The sequence below is a fragment of the Cydia pomonella genome, chromosome 5, assembly GCF_033807575.1.
Source record: "Cydia pomonella isolate Wapato2018A chromosome 5, ilCydPomo1, whole genome shotgun sequence".
Classification (NCBI taxonomy): Eukaryota; Metazoa; Arthropoda; class Insecta; order Lepidoptera; family Tortricidae; genus Cydia; species Cydia pomonella.
In genome coordinates, this window is record NC_084707.1 from 25413812 (window position 1) to 25438292 (window position 24481).

Below are 24481 nucleotides of genomic sequence, written 5' to 3' on the forward strand. Positions count from 1 at the left end.
CCATCTGACCTTCCAACCCAGAGGATAAACTAGGCCTTATTGGGATTAGTCGCCGAACCGGGGAGCACTTACCGCTAGGCCACCAGAGCTCGAACTGTAAATTCGTACACAGTAACGTTTTTCTTTTTTCATTGTAAGTGTATAATTTTTAATTTAATTTATTTATCTAAGAAACAAACAGTCTTTTATAGTTATATATAACACAGGAACTTTTCTTAAAACTAGACTTACAGTTTCCTTAATTAAAATATTTTAACATCATGCTTATTAAGTAGTTTCTACATAGTAAAACAGAGCTATTTGTGCGCGCAAAAACAAAACACAAAAAAAGAAAAGAAAAATTATGAGAATAAAAACATAACAGCATTATAACAACCTTATGGTATTGTTTACAAACTGACATCTCAAGGATTTATTATCTATTAATAAAGAAATTATAAAAATTATAAAAGAATAATGTACAGAAGTATATATATTGTTCTACATATAGAATAGAATAGAAGAATAGAATTTGTTTTATTCATAAACACACAAACAGTAATAGACAGACATAAAAACGAACATAGTGAGAGTAAAGTGTCACGAAATGGCCTCATCTCAGCATGTTGCTGGCGACTTCCAGCGCTGATCTTCCGATGAGACCATCGAGTGCGAAATAATCACGGAAGGTAACAGAAAAAAAGGAAAGAAACATAAAATAAACATGATGAACATACTTAACACTAAGTTTAAATAAAATTGCACGGACGAAACGAACGTATCAGTCTGTACCGGTCCGGTCGGATCATATCGTGGCGCGGCATTAAGCGTGCATAACTAGCGCCAGGTCAGCGGTAGCTACACGAATTAAATCCAATGACAGATTTGACAAACATAATAGAGACATCTATTTTTGTAAAGTTACGAAGAATAGGTGAAGAATCCACTTATGTTCTTGAAAAGGAAAAATAAAGGCATAGGTTACTGCGGCTATCCCGAACTGTGATCTCAAAACGAACGGCGACGAATGACAACGCGCGTGTGTACGATGTATGCTGATTCACATTTACATCTCTCACCTCGCCGTCCCAGCAGATTTCTTGGTGATGCTTCGTACGAGTAAATGCTTGCGATCAAATAAGTTATGAAAATTCTGTATTGGTTTGAGTGATAGTTTACATTTTGTACATATCTTAACTGTAATTGAGTTGAGTGGAATACTAATGGAACAGTAAGCGAACCTATTAAGCCTTGACACGAAATCGCGCATTTTATTCATTGTGGTAAAAAAAACATAGTCACCTTGTTTGCAAAATAATTTATTTTAATAATAAATCTATACACGAATGCCATGAAGAAATAAACTACTTAATCATTAAAAACTAAAACCATAATACCAAAACCGTGATTAAAAACTATAATTAAAATGCAATTATAAGTATCAAAACTCATTTTAAATAAATTAAATATTGCACTTAAAGTGTTAATAAAAAATAATGTGTTTTAATATTCGCAATAAGTACTAGCAGATTCAAGTATGAGTTGGTGTATTTTGCTTGGTTTCCTTGTTTTTGGCAATGTTGTCGGCATCCGCGATCTTTACGCAGGTGTGTTCAACAGGAACGATCTATTAGTCGCACAGGATCATCTATATCAAGAAAAGCTGCACTATCGCACAGTGACAGCTAAATATGTCAGACATTTCAGCTGCCCAGTAAGTTTTTTTTTGGAATGGACCTACCTACGGTTGGGATTCAAACCATACCATCATTACTAATGCAGTCTAGCAGCGCGGCATTACTGCCAACTGCATTGCTACAGGAAACATCAAACAGGCCATTTAATTGATAATTGTATCAAATATTAAAATTTCAATCGGCAATTAGGTACTGCAGCAATATTGCAGCGCAATATTCTTGCCGACTGCGTTGCTGCCACAAATGTAAAAATCAATTTTTCTGCCCGGACTATTGTCAGTTGCAGAAGCAATGCAGTTGGAAGTAATGTCGCGCTGAACGATACATTAACCTAAATGAAGCCTTTATATTTTATTTGGAACTCAAATGATCGCGCACTGTCCGAAAACGAGATAAAGTAACTTAATAGACACACATATGAAAACACGTTAGACATTGCGTCTATAAGATCACTTTAGATGTAGACGTAAGTGCTGTTGAGGAATGTGTAAAAAAATGGTTTATCTTTGTAGTTACAACTAATAATAAACCAAAGATAACAGAAAAAAAACCATTTCTTTTCAGATCTCCTACTACCGCGTATTAGACCGACTTGCCGTAGGCAGAGGTCCCAGGGTAGAAAAGGTTAAAGGCGGTCTCATGCAAAACGTCCTAGCCCTAAAATTTACATCCGTATTTAACCAGCCGGTCAACGTTGTCATCTACATCGCTTGTGCAAACAAGAAGGAAGGATCTAACGAGCCAATGTATACAAGAGCTCCTTGGACCAGAGCAACACAACACAAAGAGGATGATAATGAAGCAAGATCAACTACAGATGTAACAGAAGATGGTGAAACTACAGTGGCTGATAATGTACCCGTGGAAAAAAATGAAACTACTGTTGAAACAAAAGAAGGAGGGAATGCTACTGAGACTGGTGAAGCAACAGCAACAACAACTGCAGCTAATTAATGTACAATAACCACTCAACTCATGGATACATTTAAAATAAAATCAGTAAACAACTTAAGACCTTATTTAGATGCCACGTTTTTTGACAAAACTTGGATGAGTGGAATATTTCCATTTATTAATAACTTTTACAATAAACTAGCTTCTTAGTTAGTACTACATTCAATCGTAGGTATAATTCAACGATCATTTCAGGTTACGTCTTTTGAAAGGTGGTCATATAATTACTAGGAATTGGACGCAAATATAAACTTATAGCCAAAGAGTATAACATGTGTAAAACCTAAAAAAATATGTTTTATGGTAACTTCATTATGAAACCCATAACAGATCCGATAGTTAATTGTTTTAATGTAATTTAACACGTCAAATGCGAAGCTGCATTTTGTAAACTCTCCCCCAGTGCGTTACAACCCATTAGAGTCCTGTATTGAACTTTCTCGCTGTGCGGTACAAGTCAATTAGACCTTGTAGGAAGGGTTTTATATTTTGCTTAAAATATCTTTTCTAAATATATATTAATCAAATTTAATTATGACAATGTTTAGTCTAATAACTAATCTACTTTATACTGCCTTCGCTGAAGTTGATGACTATTCATTGAGCTTTTATAGACGATTTAATTAACAGGTCAGTATTGATTTGTAACGCACAGCCAGGACTAGCACAGGTAAAAGTATCGATGATTCAGTAGTAATGGGAACGAAACAAGCTATTACTTTTTTACTATTTATTTTTTTAGCATTTTTTTTAAAGAGGCAATTCACTTCCAAATTTAAATGTATTTCAGTCTAAACACTTTTTATTTTTTGCCATTCCAGACACTTCGTAAAAACTTTTTTCACATTTTTGTCTACTTCACGGCTATCATCGTTTTTGGCAGGTTTTTGTTCCAGCTTTTCAAATACTTTTATTAACATTCTTCGTGACCGCTTTGTTCTAGACGCATTCGCTTTTACGCACAATTTCGCCTACCAACCATAATCGCCTTCGCACTAGGGAGATTTTACGTATTTCGGTCGCAGCATCAGGCGAAAGTCCAGTACAGGGTCAGAATGACCTGTTTCGCAGTGAACGTGTTAACAAGAGACGCGTGTCGATGGAGCAAAGGCAGAAATAATCATACAGTATTTTCCTTTTCTAGTATTAGCTAAAAAATCTCTTTGGTAGTTTAACCCAAAAAAAAGATGATACTTCCAATGCAAGGGGGGGCAAGGTAACCCCAAAGTCTCAAATAGTCTTGCACCGAAAGGTCGGAAAACCTTTTTGCTTTGATTCCTTACTTATAATTGCAGCAATTTGTAGCTAAAAGGCCAGTGGGTTTATGGCAGATTAACGCACTATCGCTGCTGGCTATCGCTGTAATTCTGCACGTGATAATACAAGAAGCACAACTCTATTTATCCCTTACGCGACTTAACTGCTTATTGCTGGGCGCTTATGTTCTAAAATTGCGTGTGAGTTATTTGGACTTTGGTCGTTCTGGTATTCACTTCAGAATTTGGAGGGTTTTACGTAGTTGCCGGCAACTTTCAGTAGTGTTTACTTTATTAAAGCCCTGTTGTAATAGTGAGAAAATATCAGGGGATCGATTGTTTTAGTAAAACTAAATTTATGCTTGCCTTAGCATAAATTTGTTGCGTAAACGTTTTTCGAAATAACGTTATTGTTGCTGACGGAATAAATTGGTACAGGTAAATAATAGAAGGACTAGCTTCTACGGAAAATGATGAGAACAACGAAACTCGACAGTGAGTTTGTTATACTGTCCTTATTTACTTGATCCACTGGCAGCTGTTAATTGGGGGAAAAATGCATCATATACAATTGAGGGTTATCTCTTAGTGAATGACACTTCATTCATTCATTTTAAAAATACTTTTTTAGGATATATTTTGTTCTTGATATAGGGTCATAGATGGCAGCTGAAGATGTCTGTCATAACCTCGAGCCTATGTCCTTTCTTGGGCTTCAAACTCTCTGCATACCAAATTTCATCTCAATCGGTTTAGCGGTTTTAAGCGTACAGGAGTAACAGACAGACAGACAGAGTTACTGTCATATTTATAATATTTTTATAAATAAATATTATAAGGACATTCTTACATAAATTGACTAAGTCCCACAGTAAACTAAAGAAGGCCTGTGTTATGGGTACTCAGACAACGATATACAACGTGTCTCTTTGGACATAGATCAATAGGACGTGTCCATTAGGGTATTTCTAACCTATGTACAAAGTCTCATTCCAATCGCCACAGTATGAACGGAGAAATTAATCATCTACGATTTAATACTTCGGAAAAGCCTGTGTATGTCATTTCAGTAGTATCATTTAATATTATTGTCGTCGTGAACGACTAATACAGTATGCTCCTATTTATTTTTGTATGTTCATCTAATTAAATATTTTACCATATTAGAACATTTCTGAGAAGGAATTAACTCTACTCTGGATCTCGGTCAATGTCCAAAGAGTTGAGACACGTTGCATATTATATACAAATACTTAAATGCATAGAAAAAATCAATGATTCAGGAACAAATATCTGTGCTCATCACACAAATAAATGCCCTGACCGGGATTCGAACCCAGGACCATCAGCTTTATAGCCAGGATCCGGGACCGGTTGTCAAAGTAAGTAATTAGTAAAGACTTCCCCATAGGTGCTTTGGGGCAGCATGCAGTCTTAAAATGGTTTACATATCTACATCGAACCAGTCTTATGACACTTGCGTGAATAATTCATTCTGTCTGGCTCACAGAGCACAAGTTCACAAATAGACGTTCACGTCGGGGTCCAAAGGAGGCTTGAATAAATGAACGGGAGGTCACCAGAGGACATTTCAACTGTTTTTTAAAATGTGTGTGATGGTCAAAAATTGTGGGTCTGAACCTTGGTTGTGTTGTAAAGATCATAAAAAATCTGTCTAAAAATGCAAAAGATTACTAAAATTTGTAAAATCATATTCCCTCTGCGATCTTAAGGCATCTGGCAGGCTAAAGAAATACTGAAAATGAGATATTTAACGAAAACAACGATATAGGCAATTATTCTCATAATACCTCCTTTTTATGGCGAAAAAACACCGAATTTGAACGAAAAACCGAAGCCAGCGCGAGACCCGATCGCTCTGTATGGTAATAAGGGGGACTTGTTGGATTTTTAACTGAATTTAGATTGTCGCGTATTAGGTACATCCGGAGACGTCCCCTAAGGAAAATGCAGCTAAAAGGACGTATTTTCCTGCTTAAAACCGGCTTGAGTCACGTTTGACGCCTGATTGCTTCTGGGAATTAAATTTGGCAGATGGAAATCGTTTTGATTTTGGAACTTGGACGGAGTTTTCTGGTACTATTACGAAAATAAACGATCGACCACACACAGCTACTGAGAGGTGGCCGCAATTGTATGACAAATACATGTGTCGAAAGATGGAAGACCTATAAATGTACTGTGGCTACAAAGTTTTCTTTGACAATCTACTTCTATTCCAAATTCTCTTTGATATGTACGTCAATGAAATTTAAAATGATGTTGAAATTTGTTTTCATTACGTCGTTTGAGACTTTAACATGTGTGTTTGAGAGTGACTTAGAGTCATTTAAGGATTAGTGAATAAGGTACATCAGTGGTTTTTCGATAATATCGTAAATAACTAAAATAAACGTAATAGATAATACTCGTATGTAGGCTATAAAGCATGGCATACATAAATAATAGCTGTATACATCTGAATTACAGCATAGTTATTGTTACAGTTGAATAAAATTAAAACCATTTTAAGTAGTTCCAACAAAATTACCAACGCCTTCAACAATTTCCAGTTTTAAAATTAATTTTATGTAAATGTACTGCAAATTTCATCACAAAAATAATCAGGAATTCATCCCTTTAATTATAAAAGGCAAACGAACGCAAAGTATTTGTTATTAATCATCTGAAAAGCAAGTAATTAAAAACCTTGTAAACAATGTATGCGGTATTTTTAATCAGATTCGCGCCCTTAAAAATGCCGGTGTGCATTTTTTATGTACAATATTGTGGCTTTGGTACAACTTTTTCGATTTCACGAATTATTTTAAAACGGGGAGCGATTCAGATTTTACAATTAATTAATTTTTTAATGCGAACCTGATAGTACTCACAGGCGGCCCGATTCGAAGAATGAAATACGATAACGATAAGTTCTGGTTTAAATAAGTTCTCATTTTGACATCGTTTGTATTGTATGTCGTATAATTGACAGAAGCAGCTCGATTCGGACAACTAATGTCACTTCGACGTTAGAAATATCGTAGATAGATCTTATTGGGATCAACGTCAATTTTGACATGTCGTTTAGTTATCGGTCGTATAAAGATCTTTCCAAGATCTTAAACGTGTCTTAATCATTCTTCGAATCAGGCCGTTAGTCAACTGCTATATTTTACGGGGTGAATATATGGGTTACCCTCATGTGGCAGAACAATATTGGTCAGAAACACACTTGGCATAACATGTTTCGCAGAAACACTTTCGGTCGAATGGTAATTTTGCATATTTTTAGTTGGCATTATTAATACCACGCATACGACACATTTTGCAGCACATTGTTTCGTAGAACATTACTTTGGCCGACTTTGGTTTAGCATCATTTTAGGTACCATAATAATTCTATAGCATACTATTACAATTGCATAATTATTTTCTGCTAAGTAGGCATAATAGGATTGTTAGGTATCTTGCGTCCCCAACACACCCGACTCGCTATCAAAAAGGAAATACAGTCCCAGAGTCACCGTTAGGTACGACGACGAGCGTAGCGAGGAGGAGTGTTAGGTATATTGCGTCCCCAACACACCCGACTCGCTATCAAAAAATAAATACAGTCCCAGAGTCACCGTTAGATACGACGACGAGCGAAGCGAGGAGGAGTGTTAGGTATCTTGCGCCCTCAACACACCCGACTCGCTATCAAAAAATAAATACAGTCCCAGAGTCACCGTTAGGTACGACGACGAGCGAAGCTAGGAGTGTTAGGTATCTTGCGCCCTCAACACACCCGACTCGCTATCAAAAAATAAATACAGCCCCAGAGTCACCGTTAGGTACGACGAAGAGCGAAGCGAGGAGGAGTGTTAGGTATCTTGCGTTCCCAACACACCCGACTCGCTATCAAATGTTATTCGGCATGACAACTTTATGCCGCCTAAATATTATGCAAAAAAAGGATCTGCGAAAGTACTATTCGTTTAGAAGACAGTTATGCTCATAAACATTATGGCAATATAAGATTCGATATTATAAAAATCTGCGAATTGATTTATGCCAAAATTGCCAAAGCATACTCTGCCTAAGGTTTTTCTGCCAAACGTTAATTCTGCCAAGTATCATTATATTATATGTCAAAAAAGTTTCTACAAGATAACAGTGAACCTGAATATATAGGTCATACAGAGCAACTGACAAATCAAAGGTACTGGTGCGTACGCATCTACACGTGGCCCATTCCATTAGTGCGTGCTCTCAGCTATCCCGCTGGTCCAGCGTTAGGCCATCGTGTAGAGAAGGTATGAAGCGCGCAAGATTAATATTTCGGACCCACCTCAAAAAATGTCTGTTCGCCCGTTCTCGCCAAGCAAACGTGAATACATTGGTTAGAGAATTACTTGCTGAGCCAGCAAAATTCAATTCAAAATTGATATTTCTACAATAAAGTGACCTACCTGAAAAGTAACCTTAACAAAGAGTAATTAGAGGAAAGACAAACAAATCGCTTGGAGGCTTAATTACAGGTAAAAAGTCCGCGAGTAATAGTATTGTTGGTATTGTTTACCCTCTAACTCAATTAGAGGGGGGCTATTAAAAACTACTCGATATTACTTGACTTAATGTACTTAGTCCTCTAGATGGCGCAGAGGGCATCCACAGTTCGCCGCCATTTGGATCTCCCCACTTTCGAGTCGATATTAGGGGGGTACTAATACTAGAAAAAAATTAGTGGATTGTTTTCATCAGACTAATTTTTTACTAATGTAATAAACGCAAATGTAACTCAATCTATAAATCGTGTCATTCACGTATTATTATAATACTTCGCATAACAACTTATGTCATATTTTTAATTATCATAACACTTCATGCATAAAATTTGAAGTCATAAAAATCTTTAGTCAGAATTATTCCTGAGCATAACTGGTTTTTTTTTCATAAATGAGTTATGTCATAATTTTTAGTCGTAAATTTAATTCGAATAATTTTTTTGTTAGGTTCGTTAGGTATGCACAAAAAATATATGACAACTGCTATGTATGTCATCAAATATTATGGTTAAAAATGTATGACACAATATAATATGATTTTTCATTTGTATGCGCAATGATTATTATGACACAAGTTGTTATGCGTATCAAAGGCATGACTTAAACTTTTATGCAACCCAATATGGACCCATTTTAATGTTATTAAATGTTAGATTTGACATATCTGCGCGTCATCGTGATTGACACTAACTATAATATATTTTATAATTAAAATATCTATATTAATAAACTTTGGCAAGTTCAAATGTTATGTATTATTATTATTAAAGCCTTTATTATACGAACTGTTGGCAGTCTATTAAACAATTCCTTATTATATTAACAATTCCTATGAACATGTTCGTAAGGTCTTTTGACCTAGGCCTCTTCCGAATCGCCTTTTTCTATTATATTTAGGTATTTGTCCAGCATTTTCTTCCATTTTTGTCTATCTATTGCCATTTCCTTCCAGTTTTTTCCTATTGTTTCTATGAGGTCTTTTTCCCATCTTGTTTTTGGTTTGCCCTTTTTTCTTTTGCCAACTTTTGGATTCCAATTCGTAGCTATTTTTGTCCATCTGTTATTTTTCATTCTGGCTATGTGCCCTGCCCAATTGTATTTTTGCTTTAAAATATGTACTGCCGCGTCTCTAAATTTAGTTCTCCTTCTTATCTCTATGTTTCTAACTCTGTTAGTTAATTTTATGTTAAGGACACTTCTCTCTATTGACCGTTGACATACTTGAATTTGTTTGATGAGATCTCCTGTGAGTGACCATGTTTGACTGCCATATGTAAGACAGGGTAGTATGCATGAATCAAAGGCTAGTTTTTTGAGTTTCATTGGTATTTTATTCTTGAATATTTCCTTCATAGACCAATATTTCTTCCATGTCTGTCCAATTCTTCTTGCTATTTCTTTATTTGTGCAGTCTGTGAAAGATACTTGTTTCCCCAGGTAGATATACTCTGTGACATATTCCAATGATGTATTCTCTATTTGTATAGTCACTTTTTTTGAGTTAGTCATAACTTTAGTTTTTTCTTCGTTCATTTCTAAACCTACTTGTTGGCTCTGTGCATTTAGTTCTTGCAGTAGTGTCCTGAGCTCGGTTGCACTGTGGGCTAATATTACCAGGTCATCAGCAAAACGGAGATTCGATAAATATTTGTTGTTGATCTTGATGCCTTTTCGTCTTTCTTCCCAGTTAAGATTTTTAAAGATTTCTTCTAGGACAGCTATGAACAGCTTTGGCGACATTGGCGAAATGTTATGTATACGATAGACAAACAGTATTAGTAGTAGACAATTAGGCATTAGAACTATTTATAACAATTTATCGCTGTATATTTTATTTGAAATTAAATGTAACTTTTTTGTTTATCTAACTAAGTTAGTTAATCTCAAACTAAGGATTGACGACTTGCTTCTACTTTTCATATTAACAATAACTATTTTTTTTGGTCTGAAATGGCACATTACATGATAAAACAGTAATAAAATAGTTTTCGTGTCTTGAAATCGTATAATTAAGTATAAGACACACGCTTTTTACGTCATTAAACACGTCAGAAAGTAATTTTCAAAAGTTTTTTCCAAGCTTTTTAAGACATTAACGAATTTCTTAACTTTCAAATGTAACAATTTTAGATAATGTAGCTTTAATAATATTAATGTACGATTTTAATGTTATCCGAATTACTTCATAATTTTAACAAGGCATTTTTATTTATTTGTATTTGTATCCTTTTATTTTAATGTAATGTAGTTCAACTAAATAATTGTTAATTGTATATTTAATTTCACCTGACTATTTAATAAATATACTTTATTTACAATAACAGCTACTACTAGCTTAAGTATATCTAAAATAGGCCCTTGAGGCATTGTTCCAAGGATGCTGGCGGCATTTCCTCGTTGTATTGCAATACTGATACGTTGTGCGAGGAAGCCGCCAGCTCTTCGGTCACCAGTTACGTCAACCAGACGTTTCGCGATTTCTCCAAAAAACTTGTGCGCGCTGGGACCCCATGAACTTAGAGTTTCAAATATTTCAACTTTCTATTTTAATTGCTGACATGTAATATTATTTATTTACCAATAAACAAGTATGAGTATACCTTTTAAGTAATATACCTTTCTATGTGTTACCACTATCAGGGTCAAACAAAATTTTAGGAAAATATCACTTATGTATACAATACAATAAAAATTATCGACTATTTATCTCTCTCTTCACTGGCTCAGTGACCCAAACAGGATCTTGGCCTCTGACACAAGAGAGCGCCACTCTGCCCTATCCTGCGCCACTTCACGCCAGTTGGGTATTCAGAGGGCGAACAGGTCTTTTAGGACTTCGTCACTCCAGCGGTATCTGGGACGCCCAGACGGACGCTTTCCACCCGGGTGCCCCACATACGCTCTTCTCACGGCACGATCCTCTCCCATCCTCTCTAGGTGACCGAGCCAGCGGAGTCGTGTGGCTTTGATCTCGCCAATTATCGACTATATATTCTGTGGCCCTAGTGAAAAAGGGTACAAGTCTCTGGCAGCGCAGGTGTAAAGGGGTGTATGTTCCACGTAACACTTATGCCCTTATACACCTAAACTACCAGAGACTTGTACCCTTTTTCACTAGGGCCACAAATATATATTTTTATTTTTATGATAGAGGAGGCAAACGAGCAGACGGATCACCTGATGGTAAGTGATTAACGCCGCCCATGGACACCTGCAACAGCAAAGTGGGTAAAAGTCTTAAGTACTGAAAAAAATTATCCCGCCTGTAAGGGTGCAGCGTAAAAAAATGCTTTAGACTCCCTTTATATTGCGACGCGAACGACCCTAGACGCGAACAAGTTCAGCATACTGGAAAATGTATATGATTATGTCTATTTTCACTATATAGTGCAGAAATAATGTTTTGCCTTTTGCGTAGTTACACTAAATGAAAACTGTAGATATGTATATATTTTAAGGTAATTTAAGGCACTTGTTAGTATTGTGTGAATGTAAATACGCATGCATACGCTCACCCGTACATTGTTAACTTATTTACTCCTAATTCTCATGTAAGTGAATTGTAAAAAATTCTTATGAGAAATAAAAATTCTTTAAACCGATATCGAGTGCTACCCTAGTTGCCCCCCAGTTAAAGGAAACTAAACAAAGGCACCGTAACTGTCATCGGCCAGCCATGCTAATTGCACTGTTTGTAAATAGGAAGTCGAATAACTATAGAATTACACCAGCACTTAGGTCAGGTGGGGTAATTATAAGACACGGCTATATTTACCCCACCTGGCCCTACGACTTTTTGACTCCCAGCTTCAATGTCAAAGTATTGTTTGATTTATTGGTGACGAAATAGAAAAGTATTGAACAGAAATATGGTTAAATATACAACAGTGTACTAATACATTGTGGATCAGTATTAGGACCAAGTTTTTATTTGGTATCGAATTCTTTACGACAGATTTCGATATTAAAATTTAGTGGCTACCCACTGGCTATGGTGACAATAGACATGAGGAAATACGGTGAAATTGCGTTGATATAGTACAGAACAGAATTTCCATGTTGTCCCAATAAAAATTTATGAAATTTTCCACTGAATTAAGAAAATACTACTTTTTTCTTAACGCACGGGAAGATTATTTAAGACACATTGTCAAATTGCGCTTATATTGAACAGAATAGAAAACCATATCTATCCATTCATTATATCAAAATCTGTTTAAAAATTAAAATCGGTAACAATTCAAAAATTGGCACATTATACTCCATTCATTTTCATTTATCCCTAATGAATAATTGGCTACTTGACAGTTTTTTGTAAATAATGTTAATCGATCTTGATTTTCCTGAGGATCAAATGTCTATATAGGACTCATGGTATTTAAGCAACACAAACGTCAAAGATGAGAGTTAAAGTCTGACGCTCGCACTCGACGATTGAAACGCCTCTAACAAAATGATAATATGATGTGACGTCACATTATATAAGTCTGTCCTAAATGATTGGAAGATCAAGAAAATTGCTATTTTGATCCTGAAATATTGCGTTTATGTGTATAGTTGTTGTACAATTTATTTTTCAATAAAATGTAAGGAATCGAATGGTACCATTTTCTTTTCCATTTTTGAAAGACAAAAAAAATATTTTTTCAAGATAAGTTAGCAGCAGTTTTGACAGACCAGACAGTACAAGTGTTATATTAAACGTCACACTTCTATGAAATTATGACATTTACTTAACACTTGCACAGTCTCAGCTATCAAATTCGTTGCCAACTTAGCTTCGTCTGACTCTAGCCTTTGGCCTACAGTTTATCTTGCCTGTCGTAATATAATACGATAAAATATTTACCTACTAACAATATATTAACAAAATTACTAACAATATATTAAAAAGCGGTGGTGGCCGAGTGGATATGACGTCCGACTTTCAATCCGGAGGTCGCGGGTTCAAATCCTGGCTCGTACCAATGAGTTTTTCGGAACTTATGTACGAAATATCATTTGATATTTACCACTAGCTTTTCGGTGAAGGAAAACATCGTGAGGAAACCTGCATGCATCTGCGAAGAAATTCAAAGGTGTATGTGAAGTCCCCAATCCGCATTGGGCTAGCGTGGGGACTATAGCCCGAGCCCTCTCGCGCATGTAAGGAGGCCTGTGCCCAGCAGTGGGACGTATATAGGCTGAATTATTATATTATTATTTAATATATTAACTACAGCTATCTTCAGGTATGTGGGTGTGTTTGATAAAACTGGCGTTACTCATGTTAAGATAATGTAAGTATTAATTTACTACTATGTAGTTATGTATAGGTCAACGGTAATACCGGAGACGTAATACTACGATATAGAGTAATATAGATAAGCGAGAATCAGAAGCATTTTATTATCTACGTATAGAAATATAATTGTGTCACAGATAAGGCATTTACAATACGCAGTGGACTTAAGGATCTGTATTTTTTCAAACACTTTAAACACCCCATTCCTCATATTTCTCAGTGAACCTGCGCAAATAACTTTCCATTAGGGGCGCTTGTCTTGAGTGGCCGTTAGGGCATTAGGCGAAGGTTAAAATTGTAATAATCTCTGCAGCGCCCCCTAACGGGGCCGTAAATAAAGTAAATAGGCGCTGTAAGCCTAGGCGTCAAACTGTACGAGTGGGCGGGCCATGAAGTACGCGGACTCGTCGATTTTTTTTAATACTACGTCGGTGGCAAACATGCATACGGCCCTCCTGATGGTAAGCAGTCTCCGTAGCCTATGAACACCTGGAACCCTAGAGGAGTTACGTGCGCGTTGCCGACCCTAACACTCCGCACCCTCATTGAGTTCTGGCAACCTTACTCACCGGCAGGAACACAACACTATGAGTAGGATCTAGTGTTATTTGGCCGCGATTTTCTGTAAGGTGCCCATACCTCTCTTTTGGACGTAGTTTAAGGACGTACCCGGGTCCAAAATAACCAAGTAGCCGATTAAAACTATCTTTAGTAGAATCTTTATTTTGACAAAACAAAATAAAATATTAAGTACAAAACTACCTACTTAACGGATTTTCATGCGGTTATCATCTATGAATGATTCTTGAGGATAGTTTAGTTGTATAACTTGTTAAGATTTTGTGTAAATTGGTTGGAATAATGTCAATGATTGCTAATGATGTCGGAAAAAATCACGCTCTCCAGGAACTTTAATCAAAACGCTGCCTAATCCGTTTGAGATATAAAAACACAAATAACAGAACGTATCCCATGTACGTACGTAAATCCCATGGAATTGTCTTTTCTTCATTGGTCTATAAAAGAATTTGATAAAAATACATATTCCATAACCACAGCTAGTTTACTGGCCCGATTCTAAATAGCACCCTTTATTATTTGTATTTATTAGTATTGTTTTAGTTTGAACATTGTAGCGAGGCGGGTCCCACAAGGCTCTTGCGTATTTTTAACGACTATTTTTATAAGTACATGTTGTTGTGGAAACTATGTTCAGGAAACTAGCCTGGAAGTTTAAAATCATATTTAATATGTATGAGGTTTTAGTAAAAGGAAAGTTCAGCTATAAGTATTATTTTCTCTCTGTGCCTCCCATTTTGGTTGTGCCCGGCTGCCCGCTGCTACATCAGAGCTTATGGCTCGTTTTCATGTTATTTTTTGACAAAAAATAAAAAATGGCTGCCGATTCTTTTGGTGCGCTGTTGCAGGAATATGTCGAGATTTGGTAAATGTTTGTTAAGCTCATCTAACAATAAGGTAAATTTCATCTCACATTGATATTCTAATTTAAATAAAAAAATTAAAAAAAAAAACAATATTAGATGTATAAGTTACTTATTCCATTCTTAGGTAATAATTAAATGATCACAAAATTATATTACAATTTGTAACCCTGTTCTGATAATTAAAAAAAAATCCTCGTCTTTTTATTCTTAACAACATCCTCAAAGACCAGCATTTCATACCGAATCTCTTTTAAATCTCATATTAATTCATTGTTCTCACTCGGCTCTAGCATACGTTTTCAATAAATGAACATTTATTTAATTTTTAAAAATAAAACCCCTATTGACAGACACAAGTAACAAAAAAAGCGTAACTACTCATTTAACCTACCTTTTACAACGCTTTATCCTCGGCTAAGTCCGAGTATCGGTCCAATTCCAACAATGCTTATAAGATGTCACACCGATACGATACTGATCTGTCAGTATAGAAAGTGAATTTTTTTCATCCAAAAGCGTTACTTTATACACTGACAGATCGCCATCGTATCGCTGTGACATCTTATAAGGATTGTTCAAATTGTGCCGTATGTTGCGTGAGACACTCGCCATAAATAACGTCTAAGCCCGGTGGCAATTCAGTCCCAAACTTAAATTAGATAAAACTGATACTTTAATGACTTGTGGAGGTTAATATGACCTTAATACGACCAGGCTGTTTGTTTAGAAATCAGAAACGAGATGTACTCGTACTTTACTAGTCATCATCATAAATAAACTACGTCATCATCATCTTGTCTGTTTTCTAAATGCAAAATTGTACTTAAATATTTCGTGAATATGAATACATTGCTCTCACTCAGCCCAAGCACGAATACGTTTTCAATAAATGAGCATTTAAATCGTTAGACACAATGCCCCTGACAACTAAAGTTAAAATGGCGTAACTACGTATGTTTTACTTACGACATACGACGATTTCCAAAAGGTTATCCTCGCCAGAGTCCGAGTATGTTGCGTGGGACATCAGCCATAAATAACGTCTAAGCCCGGTCGGAATTCAGTTCCAAACTTGAATTAGATAAAGCTGTTAAATGACTTGTGGAGGTTAATATGACCTTAATACGTCCGGGCCGTCTGTTACGAGGTACTTTATAATGGATTACAAATACGCGGATTTTGGTACGCAATATATCATCGCTATTTATTTATTTAATCTTTATTGTACAAAAACACTTCGCTTGCGGTCACGCATAAAACGCAAACATAGTAATGATAAATTTATAATCAATATACAATATTTTATTCAATTAATATTGATAGTATTATTATTCTCCTCTCATCAATAATAGGTATTATGTCAATATTAAATCAGTAAATGACTTTTTAAATTCCTTTTTTTTGTCAACGTTACATAGGACAAATTTATATTTTACCTATTCAAAAGTAACTTACGTTTTATCTATTTATTTATTTAAGAACATGATGTTAATCAGGAGATACTGGTACTTATTTATTCCCGTACTTTGTTTTGACATAAACGATGAAATTGTTGACATAAGATTGATTCTTTTTAAGACATTTTTTGAATGATGTCCACTCATTTATTAATAGTACATTACGATACAAGTGCGAAAAATAGGAAATTCGAAACGAGTCTTCTTCTACCTCGCGTTGTCCTGGCATTTTGCCATGGCTCATGGGAGCCTGGGGTCCGCTTGACAACTAATCCCAAGATTTGACGTAGATACTAGTTTTATGACATGTATGACAATAAATATCTAAATCTATAGAACTGATCAAATATTATTAAACCGTTAATTTTAGTTGTGTCACAATCAGCATCAAAACTTGAGTATTGGACTATGCGTCAAAAATCTATACATTCTGGTATCTTATCAAAAAGTATTCGAGAGTGGTAGAGATCGTGTCATTCACGAAGACGCCAGGCCTGACTCATATTGTCAAGTTATTAAAGATTAGATTTGACAAATCCGCGCGTCGTCGCGAATGACACGAACTATTTTTACTTTTAGTGCGTTGTTTCATACGCTGCTTGAATGCCAACAACATACCAACTTGAATGACAAAACGAAAATGTGCCAAGTATATTTATCCAGCAGATGACGTTTGGAAATTCTGGTACATGAGGTATTTTTGTTCGGCCGAATCTCCGAACCTACGGTCCCAGAGGGAATCCGGTTTCTAGTCGTACACCTTAAGAGGGAACTTTACCTCGTCCATAGAAAAAGAGAAAACGTTTTTGCACTTCTAAATATATTCCATTCTCCATGATTTTTTAATAGTTATTTACGATACAAGTGCAGGAAATAGGAAAATTGCAACAAGTGGTGATTAATTAAAACACGTCCGAAGCATTTAAAATCGACACGAGTTGCGAATTACCTATTCGCACGTGTATCGTACAACGTTTTACAGTACATTATGGTTCTTTAAAGTTTCAACATATGCACGCAAAGTGCTCATTCCCGCATGCGTGCGGGAAAGTAGCACCATATGTACTGTATTAATGTATTATGCTGAAGCGATTGACTTCAAAGTCAAATTGATTTGTTAAAATTTAGTTAGTGGAAACCGTTTTCTCCTGAAATAGAATAAAATAAAAGTACCGTTATTTCGCTAGGATTGCAAAGCTATTCATACGGCCACGACGTTCCGAAATATTTTTGAATAGTAGTGGATACATTTGGTTCATGAATGAAAATAAATATACAAATAAAACCAAACCTTCCTTTTACAAAGGAAGAAAAAACATTTATTTTGGTAGATCATTTACATTATAGTCAATATTTATTACTCGAAGAATTTATTATGTTTGAGACCTATCTTAATATTTTCACCATCTTAATATACCTATTATATTTTTTAACTAAATTGAACCGCCTTAGCATAGATTCTTATCTTGAAAGTAAAAATCTATTAAAACGAAGTACCTACTTACAAGAAATAAAAATAATAATTCAAATTTTGTACAAAACCATTGGGGCCTAATATATAGACCGATTTATTTACTATTCATTATTTAAATGAATACACGATTCAAGCTTTATCGCCTCTTTAAAGTACAAAAAAATCGATGAATACAAAAAGGTGACGTAAACGCGCATGTAACTCCTCTAGAGTTGCATTCGTTCATAGGTTACGGAGACTGCTTACCATCAAGGGGTTCGTATTTTTATTTGCCACCGACGTAGTATAAAAGGTTTGTTCCTGGTTCATCGTATTCCTGGTTCATCGTATTCCTGTTTCTTGTATTCTTGTTTCGTCGGAATTATATGCATTTAATTAAATTATATGTCGTGCAGTAAACCAGTATTTATTAAATATGAAGATTTACTGCACGACATATTTAATTATATTTATATAATCCCGACGAAACAAAAATACGACGAATCAGGAATCTGACGAAACAGGAATACGACGTATAAAATATGGCTGGTCAATTTGCCATATCTAAGCGTGCCTTATAAAAGGGTTAAATCATATAGTTTAATTTTAACTGAAGAAAAAAGTGACAACGGAACATTTGTTTTCACGTCAGTTTACTTTTTATATTGGTATAAAAAAAAAGTCCGCAGTCGGTAGGATTCGAACCTACGCTCCCAGAGGGAATCTGATTTCTAGTCAGACGCCTTAACCGCTCGGCCACGACTGCTGCTTGGCGAGAGGTCGAAAATTGTGACTGCGTACCAAAGCACGTATGTGGTGAATACTTTCACTAATTAATTGTAATGATTGCTTAAATGATTTACAAAGTAAATCGACATTTAAGCCACATTTAGACGGATCAAGACCTTGCTTGCGATTTTCATTAGTTACATTGCGGTATTTGGTCGATCGACTAAATTCTATGATTTAGTTCCTTCATCATTATTCGGTCATCAAATATTTAAAACCCCATTTGCATGCAATATTTGATATTGCTAACTATACATTTAGCAATATAACTATAGAGTTAGCGAAATATCGAATATTTGCAAATATTCGATATTTATAAACAAAGAAATAAACAAACATAATAAAACTTGGCCTGGCATGGAGCGGTGGTGGCCGAGTATATCCATGACCTCCGACTTTAAATCCGGAGGTCGCGGGTTCAAATCCTGGCTCGTACCAATGAGTTTTTCGGAACTTATGTACGAAATATCATTTAATATTTACCTAGCTTTTCGGTGAAGGAAAACATCGTCAGGAAACCTGCATACATTTGCGAAGAAATTTAAAGATGTATGTGAAGTCCCCAATCCGCATTGGGCTAGCGTGGGGACTATAGCCCGAGCCCTCTCGCACATGAGAGGAGGCCTGTGCCCAGAAGTGGGACGTATATAGGCTGAATTATTATAATTATTATAATAAAACTTAGTAAGTACTAAAGATAAACTAATGATAAAAAATTTGGGCCAAATCGCCGTCTATGAGCAAGGTGCCTAGAAGGCTGGCCGTATTTCCCCGCTGTATGGCGATACTTATACGCTGTGCGAAATAGTGGCCAGCCCTCTGGTCGCCCGAGGCCTCTATTAGGCGCGCCGACAAATCTTTAAAAAACAGAATAATATTTATCTTGATATTACTGAAAGCGTCAACTTCCGGCCCGCTGCGCTCGAACAGACAAAATAATATACACGAGTCAGTAAATAAGAAAACCTCAGCTCGCATAAAATTGTCTAGTTGTGTGTTTCATTCTTCTACCGAAGCGAAGCCGAGCCATTACTTACTTGATTGCCTTGATTGAGGTAATGTAGGTATGCGATACAATATGAAATATGTTTTAGAGTGCCACAGTTTTGTTGACAACGAAAACTTCAAATTGAAGTTATTGACAGACTATGTCTCTATTTAAAAAAGTCCGCAGTCGGTAGGATTCGAACCTACGCTCCCAGAGGGAATCTGATTTCTAGTCAGACGCCTTAACCGCTCGGCCACGACTGCTACTTGCTAAGTGGACGAAATATGCGTTCAGTTAAAGTTCGTTAAAAGTACATACTTTCACCATCGGACTTCTGATGAGGCCGAACGTGACACATGTAGGTCAACTGGTCTGGTCATTACACCAGTATAACCTTGAGCAGCACAATTGATCTCATTCTTTTTTCAGCTCGCTTGCACCAATCTCTACGTACGAGCGGGATGCACTAAAATTGATATCAAAATGAGATAAAATTAGACTTAACTTGTGAAGTTCAGATCGCTTCCTTGCTATACACGACTAGCTTCAAACGTCGCTAGCTTCTTTATAACGATTCTTGAGATAAAGCCCGCTTACTGACAGAAGACAGACAAACAAACAGATGAGTAAGAAATTAACGGACGGAAGAATGTCGCAAATACAGTAGTATGGTTCCCATCGTCACCATTAGAGTACGTATGAACTCTAAAAGTATATCTTATTAATTACCTACATATACTTATATAAAGGTAATTAATAAGATATACATTTTCCGCAACCGCAAGTTGGGAGGAGCTTACGGTTCAAAGATCAGAATGGCGCAATAAGGTAAGAGAAGGTCTAGCTACTTTCGAAGAAGATCAACTTGAACACCTGGACCAAAAGCGCCTTCAACGGAAGTCTCGACCTAAGCCGTCCTACGCATACACATTACACATACTCCTCTGTGTTATAAGTGTCACCTGTATTCTAATTAGTATTTTGATGTTTCATGTCAACTCTTTCCAATTATACATGTCTAGATTGTCTAGGTTCAATATGTAATTTCACAGTGCTTTAGTTTTAACTGTTATACTGTGTTAATTAAAATGAATAAAAAAAAAAAAAATATAACGACCAAGGGCAGCTTTATTGTGCACAGTGCGACCGGGCATTTAAGACTAAGTTCGGTTTTGCGAGCCATATACGTGCTCATCAGAGGAAATTGTAAAGGTCGCCGTTGTCGGATACGACATGGAGGACTATTAAGTAAGTATAGTATTTCCTGTTTTTGAATTTCGTGATATTTAAGAGAACGAAAAACATATTATAAATCAAAAACGCTCAGCGGTCTCCTCGCCTAGGACCGTCATATTTGTTCGCTGATTGCCCTGTGTCGCTGTGTGGCTTCCCTTACAATGTACCAAGTAGTGTGGTGACCGCAAACAAGCATACGGCCCGAATCAGAATCAGAATCAGAATCAGAATCAGAATCAGAATCAGATTGATTCTGATTCTGATTCTGATTCATACGGCCCGCCTGATGGTAAGCAGTCACCGTAGCCTATGGACGCCTGCAACTCTAGGAGTGTTACATGCGCGTTGCCAACCCTTTAAAAACCTGTACACTCCTTTTTTGAAGAACCCCATACTGTAGACCCTCGGGAAAACCTCGGAAGGGAGCTCATTCCACAGCCGGAGCGTCCGCGGGAAGAAATTCCTCTTGAACCGCACAGTACGCGACCATTTAGGTTCTAAGGTGTGAGGATGAACACCCTGCCGACGGCGAGCTAAAATTTGGGAGATTAGAGCGAAAAATAGATATGTGCAAAGTACAGTCATGTCTGAAAACATCGACACGATCGAAGTGCCCAAAAATATGACATGACCTTATGGCCCATATATTAGGGTAGTGTGTACATATTTTTGGCACTTTGTCCGTATAGATATTTTCAGACGTGACCGTACAAATATGTCCAGCGAACTCCTCATCTACTAGTACCGTACGAGTGGCACGGCAATGTTTGTTCGCTGATTGCGCTGTTTCGCCGCAATCAATCAAGTTGCAGTGGTCACGGGGCCACACAACTCGTCAATTCTTTTCAGCTTTTCAAAAAAAACGGCCAAGTGCGAGTCGGACTCGCCCATGCAGGGTTCCGTACCATTTATGACGTATTAAAAAACTACTTACTTGATCTCGTTCAAACTAATTTTCGGTGGAAGTTTGCATGGTAATGTATATCATATATTTTTTTTAGGTTTATCATTCTCTTATTTTAGAAGTTACAGGGGGAGGGGACACATTTTACCACTTTGGAAGTGTCTCTCGCGCAAACTATTCAGTTTAGAAAATAAATATATTACAATCTTCAATATCATTTTTGAAGACCTATCCATAGATACCCCACACGTATGGGTTTGATGAAAAAAGATTATTTGAGTTTCAGTTCTAAGTATGGGAAACCCCCAAAATTTATTGTTTTTATTTTTCTATTTTTGTGTAAAAATCTTAATGCGGTTCATAGAATACATCTACTTACCAAGTTTGAACAGTATAGCTCTTATAGTTTCGGAAAAAAGTGGCTGTGACATAATCGGACAGACAGACGGACATGACGAATCTATAAGGGTTCCGTTTTTTGCCATTTGACTACGGAACCCTAAAAATGGCGAGTTTTAGGCAGTCGTCGCTTGTTAAATAAGAAAATATGGTACACACGAAAGAGGTTGCTACAGAGTTTTGATTTAAGAGGCCTTATTCCTACAGACGAGCGTATTTTGTAAAATGCTTCCTTTTTCATTCAAGATTACGACGTAACTATTAGTATTTATTCAAAAACTGATAACGTAATTAAATAATCGTTTCCTAAACTAGGGGCTCCAACAGTTCAAATTTTCATTTTCTCTTTTAAACCTCTTTTTTAATGAGGTTTTTTGGGAGTCTTTTCCAAATTTTGCAGTGAGATGTGGCGTTTCGGTTCTCAATTTTGCTATAAACTAGAATCATTTGGTACATGAATGACTACAATTTGATTCAACATATCTCGTACGAGGGGCTGGAATGATTAACAATCGAAGATTCATTTGAAAAAACTGATAAAATACCTTCCGAGTTTTCTTCATTTTTTTGGCGAAAACAGGGTTTTATTATATTTTATTTCTGCAAATTGTACGCATATTTTGCTTTAAAAATAATATTATAGCAAACTGTAACTTTATGTTAACCTATAAAAAAAAAATCGTAACTATGGGACCTACATTGCCGTAAATTTATATTTTTTTAAAACACGTATAAATCACGCAGCAGCGACGCCCCGCTCTCAGTCCGCGCGGAGCGCGCTTAGAGGACGGACCTGTGCTCGATTGTCAGGCATTCGTTGCGATCGTAATCAGCTACGGAGTTCCGAGAAGTGCTATATACTGCGATTAGAAAATCTTAATACAAGTTCATTTTTTACAGTATGCCTAACAGACTCGCTTATTGATGGATTTTCAGTGTTACTTTTTTTTTTATACTAAGTCGGTGGCAAACAAGCATATGGCCCGCATATGTACGCCTGCAACTCCAGAGGAGTTACATGCGCGTTGCCGACCCTAACCCCCTCCCACCCCTCGTTGAGCTCTGGCAACCTTACTCACCGGCAGGAACACAACACTATGAGTAAGGTATTCTTTTATTGTTATTTGGCTGCGATTTTCTGAAAAACGCATTTTCACTTGAAATTACGTTAGGGTTTGCATTATTATTTTTGACCCGGATGAAGTCCAAGTTCTCATGATGGAGTCAGGAGTTGGTCACCAGAACTCCTAATCTTCTAATTATAATCCCATCGTGTTTGGGCTCAAAAGATTTGCCCTGACGAACACCATCGATCTAGATGAGGTCCAGGGTCTCATGATGGAGTCAGGAGTTGGTCACTAGAACTCCTAATCTACTCATTATAATTCCATCGTGTTTGGGCTCAACAGAGTTGCCCTAACGAGCACCTTCAATCTAGATGAGGTCCAGGGTCTCATGATGGAGTCAGGAGCTGGTCACCAGAACTCCTAATCTACTCATCATAACTCCATCGTGTTTGGGTTCAATAGAGTTGCCCTGACGAGCACCATCAATCTAGATGAGGTCCAGGGTCTCATGATGGAGTCAGGAGCTGGTCACCAGAACTCCTAATCTACTCATCATAACTCCATCGTGTTTGGGCTCAATAGATTTGCCCTGATGAACACCATCGATCTAGATGAGGCCCAGGGTCTCATGATGGAGTCAGGAGTTGGTCACCAGAACTCCTAATCTACTCATCATAACCTCATCGTGTTCGGGCTCAATAGATTTGCCCTGACGAGCATCATCAATCTAGATAAAGTCCAGGATCTCATGATGGAGTCAGGAGTTGGTCACTAGAACTCCTAATCTACTCATTATAATTCCAACGTGTTTGGGCTCAAAAGATTTGCCCTGATGAGCACCATCGATCTAGATGAGGTCCAGGGTCTCATGATAGAGTCAGGAGTTGGTCACCAGAACTCCTAATCTACTCATCATAACTCCATCGTGTTTGGGCTCAATAGATTTGCCCTGATGAACGCCATCGATCTAGATGAGGTCCAGGGTCTCATGATGGAGTCAGGAGTTGGTCACCAGAACTCCTA

General features: G+C 36.7%; 2 non-coding genes across 2 annotated transcripts; both read right to left on the bottom strand.

Moving 5' to 3' along the window:
• Nucleotides 1-18759: 18759 nt before the first annotated feature.
• Nucleotides 18760-18841, bottom strand: Trnas-aga (transfer RNA serine (anticodon AGA)). Its single transcript has one exon. It is a non-coding gene; the product is annotated as a tRNA-Ser (tRNA).
• Nucleotides 18842-20033: 1192 nt separating this feature from the next.
• On the bottom strand, nt 20034-20115 carry Trnas-aga (transfer RNA serine (anticodon AGA)). Its single transcript has one exon. It is a non-coding gene; the product is annotated as a tRNA-Ser (tRNA).
• Between the last annotated feature and the right edge of the window lie 4366 nt (nt 20116-24481).